The following is a 10001-nucleotide window of genomic DNA, read 5'->3' on the forward strand; positions in this document are numbered from 1 at the left end:
GGGTCAGTCCACAAGGGACCCCGGGTACAGGCAGAAAGTGGACCGTGTAGAGCAGGTGGGAAAGGCGTGCCTGCGGCCTCATGGAAATTATCCACAGGAACTCCTCCACCATGCATGGTAGCTGGGCATCTGGGAGGATGGGACAAAGGGGGTTGGAGGTCTCAGCTGTACTAAAGAAGAGAACAGACACTGCCCTGTTTGGCCAGGTGTTCACAGCGCATTCCAGTCCTGCAGGTGACGTTGGAAGGAGGTTGCGGGCAGGGCATGGAAGTTTCTGGTGAATTTCTCAGGATTGACAAGGAAATTGGGATCCTCATGTGGGGAAAGGGAAAGCTGTGGCAGATCATGGAGTTAGCTATTTTACTTGTATTTACACCTTATCCTCTGTGAAGGTTTGAGGCATCTTCCTCCTAAAATTCAGCATCAGGAAAGATTTTTTCTCACCAAGTGGATGCGTGTTCCTTGTTTGATCAGATAAAAAGTTTGCCCTGAGATGTTTCCCTCTTTGCCCTGACTAAAAGCAAGCTCCTAGTTCAATTTCTGCTTTCATGCTTAAAGCCTCATCTCAGACTTCTGTGTGTTAGTGTCCCTAACTTCTTTCATTCTGATTGACTTTTATCATATGGAGTCTTAAATGTGTTCACGGGCTTCATCTCTTTTGAAAGGGATGACATGATGTCCTGTAGAGCCATGAACTAGAGACCACCAGGCTGTGCTCTCCCCACCCACAGAGCAGGGGGGCTGGGAAACAGACTTCCTAACCTTCCAGGGGGTGGCCTGGAGGGTGGGCAGTCTGTGCAGGGCTGGGTGGGTCAGAGCTGCAGGGATGGGTCTTGTGAACACCACTGAGACCCGGAGGTGAGAGCAGGTGGTGGTGGAGGCTGTTGGGTTGACAGCAAACCATGGATCAAATCGACCCTTCCTGTGGGTCTGGAACCAGTGTAAGTGGGAAATTGACCCCAGACCTGGTTGGACATTTCAGGGAAGTCCAAGCAGCCACTTCTCACATGGCCACCTGAGGAGGGACCGGCTAAGGCCTGTCGACAGGTGCCCCAGCCAGGCTGGGGACAGGGGCCAGCCTGGTTTGGGCCGCCACACAGCGTCCCCCAGCAGATGGGTTTAAGCCAATGAACCACCCGAACCCCATCCCTGAGCCTGATGTGGGAAATGGAAAGTGCCGGTGCCCCTTCCCCACTCGAGCTGGCTGGGGTAGAATCAGGTCACGTGGGGCCGTGAGCACTTCAAGGTCAGCGGCCACCCCGTCCCTCTGTCCTCAGCACTGGGCAGGGTGGGAATAGCAGACACCGGGTGAAGCCCACGCCGCTGACTTCCTGGACCTGGCGTCTGGGGCTGCACAGAACTTACCAGCCTCCCTGCCCCAGCACGGAAGGAAAGGGCCCTCTGCTGAATGTTTTCCTGCATGCATGTGCACACGCATGCACCACGCACACACACACACACTGTTTTTCCTCCTGCATAGGTGGATTTATCAAAGGCTGCCTTCTTGAGGTGAGGTCAGAGAAACTTATCCCTTCAACTCCTTCCAAATGCTGTCAGGAGATGCTGGCTGGAAGGAGGTGAGAAGGGGACAGGCTGGACTCCAGAGGGGCAGGGAGGTGAGGGCCTGCAGCCCGAGGTCATGGCAGGCAGGGAGTTTGCTGCAGGTAGCCCATGGGGCTGGGTTTACCTGCAGGACAGGCGCCATCGAGGCTGACCCAGGAGGGGCGAGTGTGAGCTGGGATCCCGGCTGGCTGGCCCCAGGAGTGCAAAGGAGGGAGACCCTGTCTGCTTTCTAGATGGCACTGAGAAGGAAGGAGGGGATGTGCACAGAGCCCGAGAGCCCCGTGGCACCCATGGGGGTTCTCCTCTTCTCTGTCCCTTAAGGGCCTTTCCTGAGATGGCTAGGGGAGGAGGTGAACGGGCTGTCCAGCTGCTGCCTTCTCCATAACGCCTGCTACTTCTTGAACTTGTTCTGTGCTTGTGGCTCCTCGTGCCACCCTGCTGGGGACCTCAGAGCTGGGTGTGTGGCTCTGGTTGAGAAGCACAGCGTTCGGGGCTCCCCTCAGCTGGGGCTCCTCTGAGACGAGGCAGCAGAGGAGGGAACCGCCTCGGAGGGCAGCGCGGGTGGGAGGCTGTGAGAGGCCCGCAGGGGTTGGTCCCGGCTCTGCGCCCCTGCCCTGGGAAGCCCCGACCTCCGTCCGCACCCCCAGGACAGCTGAGCGCTGACGGCCCCGCTGCTTTCCAGCACCCTGCCGGGCCCTTCTCGGGCCTCCCGCCTTCCGCTCGGCCTGGGCATCGGGCCACTGGGGACCCGGGGGCTGCCAGGGGTTCCGGCCGCACTCCTCTCCTCTGAAGCTGCCCTGGGACCTCCCGGGGCTGCCTGGCCCCTGCCCCTTCCTGCCCGGTGCTTCCCTCTCTGCCCTCAGCCACCCCATCCCCACCGTCCTGCTCGGGCCTGCTCTGGCCCTGCCCGAGGGACCCCCATCCGATGGCCTGGCTTCCCCGGGCTCTCCCTGTCCTCTCCAAGGTGCCAAGCCTCTCTGCCTCGGATGCTGGCAGGTGCCCCAGGCTGGTCCTGGCTGGCACTGAAGCCACTCCTGGCTCCTGGGCGTGCCCAGCACCTGGCCTCGTCCAGCCCCGAGCAGCCCCGTCCTGTGCTGACTCAGGGGCCCTTTCTTCTCTGCTAGGACACGTCTGTTTCTGCCCCTGCCGAGTGGTAGTGACCATTTCCTTTCCTTTACGCCTGGGCCTGGCCGGTGGGGAAAATGGTGTGCCAGACGGTAGGGGTCCTGCCTCTGGGGAGTCGTATGCTCCAATCGCAGCATCTTGTTCATGAGACTCATCACTGATGGCCGAGCCGAATTCAAAACTCAGATAATTCCAGATCTATGTGCATAGGAACACAATTCTAAGGCCAGTGTGGTGCGTTTTTGCCCTGATTCTCCTCTTTTCCTTTCTCACGTCAATTCTGATGTTTGGAGGCCTGGGGACAGGCTCTCCTCGGGTGACGACGGGTGGCTTCCGTCAAGGTCATCAGCGCAGTGTTCAGAGCTGCCCTGCCACAGCCCCAGCACGGCTAGTGGACGTCTTCCACATGTGCACTTAGACAGGTTCCAATGAGAAAATGGTCTATGAGACAGAAAATGGAAGGTTCTAGAAATTGTAAGGCCTAGACCTAGAAATTGGCACAGTGTTCCCATTTCCTTGCTGGCTGCTTCTCTCGGCTCCGATAAGCCACCCCCTTCCCTGGCACCTGGCAAGGCCCCCAGCTTCACACCCAGGAACAGGGCATCCCACCCTCTTCTGCCTCAAATCGATGACTTCCTCCTCTGCTCCCAGCTGGAGAAAATGCTCTGCCTTTAGAGGGCACATGTGATTTGACTTGGTCCATTTGGAGAATCCCCCTTTGCCCTATACTGTGACACCCCCAGACAACTGCCAGCTCCCCACAGCCACAGTTCTACCCACCCCCAAAGGGGAGGGACTGCACAAGGATATGAGCCTAGGGGGTCATCTTGGGGTCCTGCCTGTGAAAGTCACATCCATGCATCCTCTCAGCCAAGCAGGCCTGGGGTCCAGACTCCAGGAGGGGCCATGGACACCCACCTCTCAATGGGAAACACGTCCAAGATTTGGGGTCATATGGCAGAACCACCACATCTCCCAACTGTTTGGGGTGTGAGAGCCGGACATGAAGGAGAAAAGGGGATGACCTGTGTTAACAAGCGGGTCTGAGACACGCAGGCCTCCAGCTCTGGACCTTGGGTCGCACGATTCTGCCGTCCTCCAAGTGATGAGAGACACTGCAAGGGCCATGTGCTTTCCTCAATGGGGGAAATGAAGCAACGTCAGCTGCTGGGTGAGACAGCTTCAAAGTGCGCAAACTCTTTTAAAAGCATTCACGAGCTTTGGGGGCTTGCTATTGGCTCACTGGCCCCAGCTGGGAGCACCCCACTTTGTCACTGCCTGTATAGGACACACTGCACATGCTAATGGCTAGACAAACAGCAAAAGAAAAACGGCCTTTGAAAGTGAACTTAGATTTTCAAAAACTAATAAAATGCTTTTTCAAAATGCATTCCAAAGCATAGACAAGTGTACATTGGATAATGTCCTGGATACATGATCATCTAATTGATTCCCTCTACTGCCTTCTCAGCCTGCACACTTAAAGAAGCACATGGCTTTTTGGAGCGGCCCAGGTGGCAAGACCCTGAGAGCAGACTCCAGACCGAGCCAGCAGGGAGCTGAGGCCGTTGGTCCGACAGCCTGCAGGGAACCGAAATCCACCAGCAGCCAGGAAGGCCTGGGAGTGGATTCCCCTGGTGGAGTTTTCCGATGAGGCCCCAATCCTGGCCAGCCTTGCTCACAGCCTTGCCAGGGAGCCTCCAGCAGAGGACCCGAAGTGCCTGGTCTCCTCCCCACACCTTCTCTGAGATAATAAATGGGAGTTGGTAGAGCAGCTTTTGTGGCTGTTTCTTATACAGCATCGATAAGTAGTACTTCATCATAGGGAAAATACGAATAATTTATCACATGGGTCATGGTTGGAAATAGGTTTAGAGAATTATGCACATACAAAAATGCATTGTTTTGTCCAATAGAACAAATTACTTTGCTAGGATGAATCCTAAGATGACTGAGTTGTAAAGATTTGAAGGCAGGGGTGGCATTTCTGTTCCTTGTGTTCTCCACACACCAATCGAGCTTCTTGAACATATTTGGTTTTCAATAAACATTTGTTGAATTAAAAAAAACAGTTATTTCCCCATCAAGGAAAAGTAAGGGTATAAAGCTCTCCACCTTGTACTGTATAGTTGGCACCAAGGGAGACAATGGATAGACTGCAGAATCCTGGCACTTAGAATGGCCTTATTTGCAGTGCTGATGATTTTGATCATTTTCATTAAGTCACGTAATAAATGTGTAATGTTCTCTAAGAGCCGTGAACACAGCAGATGAGGTCTCTGCTTTGGGAAGCTTGTATTTTATATTCTTTGTCCTAGAAATGAGCAAAGAAACAGACAAATGCATCACATGTCAGACGGTGGTCAATGTAACAGAGAAAAGCGAGGTGGGGCACAAAGGACACACAGTGAGGAGAGATGTTATTATAGTTGAGGGTGGCACCTGTCCTTGCTGTTGGCAGGTGTGTCAGCTGGGGAGGCCAAGTGCCATTGTGAGGACAAGCAGTCTTCAAGTCCTGATGCTTCACACAGCCAAAGTCTCTACCACACTCACGTCACAAGGGTTGGCAGGGGAGTTCTGCCCATCTGACCTGCTCAGATGCCAGGTCAATGGAGGCTTCATCTGAAACTGCTGCAATGGGACAGAAATGTGACATGTCAAGTGCTGGACTTCAAAGTTTCCTCCATTGCTAAACAGGTCATTTCTGCTCATGTTTCACTCTCCAAATGAAGCCAAGTGACAATCTAACTTCAAAAGGGACAGGGAAGTACCCCTGCCTGGAAGGAGAAAACCCACATTGGACAGCCAGTGCAGACGCAGCACAGAGCTCTGTAGCATTACCCCAGTTATCATGGCTTCCCCAGGGTTTCCCAGTTTTCCCCTGCCTGTGGCTTTCTCCTCGGCAATTGGTTTGTATCACATTCTGGGAAATACAGCCCACCGGCAAAATCTAGCCTGCCACTTGTTCTGGTAAATAAAGTTATATTGTAACAACCTGGCCCTTTCCGTTAAGTGTTGTCTCTGCCTGTTGTTTGCTGCAATAGCACAGCTAAGCAGTTGTGTCTGTGACATGCACTGCAGAATCGAGTGTATTACTGTCTGGCTCTTTAAGAAAAACTTGCTGACTCTGGACCTATATAACTTAGAATTTTTAAAATAGACATTTCTTTTCATCTAGCAATTCTATCTTCTACAGAAAATGGAATGTCCACACATTTTATCTACAAAAATGCACATTGAACAGTGTTTATAAGAGACAGAGAGTGAGATGGCCAGTATACAGTCCACTTGCTCGGCCAGGCTGCAGAGGGAAGTATAATCACACACATCACGCGTGGGGAGGTGCTGTGGGGGTGGGATGACACCCACAGTCATTTGACCAAGTAAAGGACGTTGTCCTGGGCGAGGCTGCTTCACTCAACTGAAAGACCCAGAGAGCAGAACTGAGGCTTCTCAGAAGAAGAACTTCCCCCTGTTGACTGCAGTTTCACCCCATTCCAGGAGCCCCAACTCCCACCCTGAAGGTCTGCCCCGTGGGTGCTCAGACTTGTGTAGCCAGCCTCCCACTCCTTGTCATAAGACCATTTCCCGATAGTAAATACCTGTATTTATTACTATAAAGATATTTATTATATATGTATGAATATATATATATTTATGCATCCCATTGTTTCTGTTTCTCTGCTGGAAAGCTGACGTGACGATGATGGATTAGATAGACGGACAGATTCTGATGGATAGAGATAGATGCAGAGAGAGAGAGAGAGAACACAGAAAATGAGAGCAACCTACGGAAAAGCAAGGGGAATTGGTTAAATATATTACAGTAATAATTTAAATAAAGAAAGAATGGGAAATCCTTTCAGAGAATTATATGAACCTGTTAAAAAATGTTGCAGAAAAATACTGCAAAAAGCACACTCTACATCATTAAGTGGCAAATGCAGGACAGAGGATGTTTTTGCAGTATGTTATGAATCGTGCAGGTGTGTGTCGGTGTGAGTGTGCGAGTTGGAGAAGGAGGATCTAAACAGACAGACCCCGATGCACTGGCAGTGGTTGTCCCTGGGGAGGAGAATGAAGGGGACGCATTTTCTCCCCGTCCCGTGTACCCAACGCTGCTCCCGTAGGCGCCGCCTCTCGCGGGCGGGACGAGGCTGTGCCGTGGGAAGCCCCGCGGCTGGGGTGGCCCTGTCTGAGCCCTGAGGCCCCTGCCCTCTCCCCTGGGGCAGGCCCGACCCCATCCCACCGAGATGCTCGGCGCACCTGGGAACATTCCCAGCACCATCCTCTCGCAGATGCCACGCAGGCTGCTGCTGGATGACTTTGTCTAATCACTCTGACGCCCTCTGGCCCTTGGGACACTTTCCAGGGTATTCTGAAGTGAATTTCCCCACTGCCCACAGGTGACCCGGCCTCCGGGTGGGGGCACCGCACCCATGATTCACATTTAAATCTGCCTCGCTCGGGTCAGGGCCCAGGGGATCTGGAGAGGACGTGGGCCGGGGCAGGGCACCCCGTTTCTCAAGCGCATGATTTTTTAAATGTTTTTTATTGTGAAATAGAACACATAAACCAATAAGTAATACGTTTCCAAGTACATTTAAACTAGTAGTTATAGGACAGATTTTAAAGTTCGGTATGGGTTACAGTTCCACTTATTTTCATTTGTTCTTCTCGCTGCTCCAAGACGCTGGAGACCCAAAGAAATGTCAATATAATGATGCAACAACTCATTTGATAAATCCTATCCTCCCTGTGTTATACTCTTCCTCCTTCTTTACTTTTTTGTCAAAAATAACACACACAAAAAACCAATACATTTCAAACTACATTGCAACAACTAGTTGTAGAAGAGCTTTCACAAGTGTGGGGTTTACACTCCCACAAGTTTGAGCTTTTACTTCCAGCTGCTCTGTGTCCTGGAGCCTGGCCCTGGCAGCGTGGGGTCAACAATGGCACTGGTTATTTTAAGGACAAAGAAAACCTCAAGGACTAAGATGTTTAATTTGGGATTCATGCTGTTATCAAATTAAGAATCAATTGAAAGAGTCCTACATCAAATAATGATGCAAATGAGGCTCCATTTGAGGCTGGCGGGGCGGGTCTGCAGGGGGTTCCCGGGGGCACAGAGGGGGAGGGGCTGAGGGGTCCCTGCGACCTGAGCACGTGACCCGGCAGCACGTGGAGGAGCCACAGCCTCGCCCCCGCCCCCACCCGGCACCCCTGACCCATCACACAGCAGCCTGATGAGGAACCGGCAGGGAACCTGGAGCCGACCACTGTGGGGAGAGCTGGGGCTCCCCTCTGTGTCGAGCTGACCTGGGCGGGGCCTCAGGGCCCCTAGAGGTCTGTCCCTTAGTCCAGCCTTCCCTGCCTGCCCAGTCACCCCAGAGGGCCGGCGCATCCGGGACTGTGTTAGGGCTGTGGGGCCGCAGGCGGGCATGGGCTCTGTCCTCACAGAGAGCATTGGGGAGGCGGGGAAAGGCTGTGGTTCAACATCACCCTCCAGTAAATGCACAGTGTGGCCTGTGCTGAGGGTGACAGGTTCGTGGGGTCCCAGGGAAGGAGCACCAGGCCTGGGGGATACTCTCCAGGGGTAGAATTCCAGGCCCCGACACCTGCCAGGAAAAGATATCGAGGCCGGGGAGGGGGCTGCCCTCCCTCTGCCTCCCCCGACACCTGCAGGCCATGCTGGGTCCCCACGGGCTGCCCAGGGCCTCCGTGGGCTCCGCGGCACGCTAGGCTTCCTAATGACACAGGAGCTGATTGGTGTCATTGCAGGCTCGGCCGTGACACACAGGGGCTGTCACTGGGTTTCCACTGTGGGTCACCAGACTCAGTCTACGTGCCAGGGTCAGACATGCTGCGTGCTCCATTTTAAGAAACCTGAGCAATTGATAGTAAGGACCTTGACGGAGTGAGAGAGGCCCAGGGCAGGAGGAGGGCTGGGCTTCAGGCTCAGCAGGATCCAGGTGCCCGACGCCCTCCTCCTCCCCTCTCCCTGCCCTCTCTGCCACCTGTGTCCCCTCTGTGCAGAGGTGCGGTCTGGAACCTGCTGCTACTTTTTCAGTCCAAGCAGCTACCACAGCCCATCAGATCTGCCTCCTCCAGCCTGAAAACGAGACCACCTGCTTTCCTTGGGTCTCCTCTCCTAACCTGCAGGAGGAGAACTCACTGACCCATCGCTGTCCAGGTGTTTGCCTCTGGGCCGATCTGCCAGGCCTGAAGAGCAAGGTCACATGAGAAAATGACAACTGCCATGCAAAGCACCGGGGTGGGGTGGAGGGAGTGGCCCCTGGACCAGGCAGAGGGGCTGGGCCAGGCAGCCAGCGGCACCCTGTGCACTAGGTGAGCGTCTCGCCACAGCTGCCCGTCAGCCCACGGGTGTGCGGACCGGGGGTGTGGCTCATGCGGCCTCTCCCCCCCTTCTCTCCAAGGTGCCCTGGTCCTTGTGGGGGTCCCCATGGACGACGCTGCCCCACCCAGCACAGAGAGGAGCCCACGAGGCCCCTCCACTCTGGGCACAAGTTGTCCATGCGCCTCCTGCCCCCAGATGGCCCGAGAGCCCAGCCATGGCAGGAGTCACCGTCAGTCTGTCCGTCCTCTGGCACCAGCCGCCCCCCCAGACCTGAGCACTGCGGGCTGGTCCCCAAGGTGGGGTGTGGCAGACACCTCATGACGGAGGGGGGCTGACCTGGGAGGCAGAGCCCAGAAGGGCCCAGGAGCCCAGCAGCAGGGCCTTGGGTGCTCTGCCAGGGACAGAGGGAGCCAGCAGAGTTTGGGGGACGACCCAGGGTTTCCCGCCTGGGGAGACTGATCCTGGAAAACGGTCTCCAGAGAAATCCAGTTTAGCGCAGTCACTAACAACCATGCCGCGTGTCTGTGTACTGACTGCGGAGGGGGGATCCCAGGGCTCTGGGGTGACAGTACTGAGGGCGTGGCGTGGGCAGGGGGCTGAGGTGCTGCTGGGGGCTCATACAGGGGCTGGGGCCCAGGGCCGGGACCTGCCCAGCTGGGCAGAGGAGTGTAGAGCTGGGCCCAGGCACGGCTGCTCCTTGTCACTCTTTCCCTCCACCTCCTCCCCTGCTGTCCCCCTCCCTGCCTCCCTCCCCCCCCAGCTGCCAGGCCCCTCCCAGCTCCCAGATGTCCGTCTCCCCTCAGCTGACCACCAGAGACTAACTAGCTCCTGGGATCCCACTTCCAAGGGGATGGACACTCTTGGTCCAGCTTGCACGGGGCCCCCAAGCTGCTGCTACCTGCTGTGGGGCCAGAGGGACAAGGCCCCCAAGCACAAATCGGCTGCCAGGACT

The 10001-nt window shown here is 55.2% G+C and overlaps 1 long non-coding RNA gene across 5 annotated transcripts in view; it reads right to left on the reverse strand.

Moving 5' to 3' along the window:
* The window catches only part of LOC143648657 (uncharacterized), a 223063-nt gene that overhangs the window by 30563 nt on the left and 182499 nt on the right, over positions 1-10001 (reverse strand). The gene's annotated exons all lie outside the window — the stretch shown is intronic.

The sequence above is a fragment of the Tamandua tetradactyla genome, chromosome 10, assembly GCF_023851605.1.
Source record: "Tamandua tetradactyla isolate mTamTet1 chromosome 10, mTamTet1.pri, whole genome shotgun sequence".
NCBI classification, from domain to species: Eukaryota; Metazoa; Chordata; class Mammalia; order Pilosa; family Myrmecophagidae; genus Tamandua; species Tamandua tetradactyla.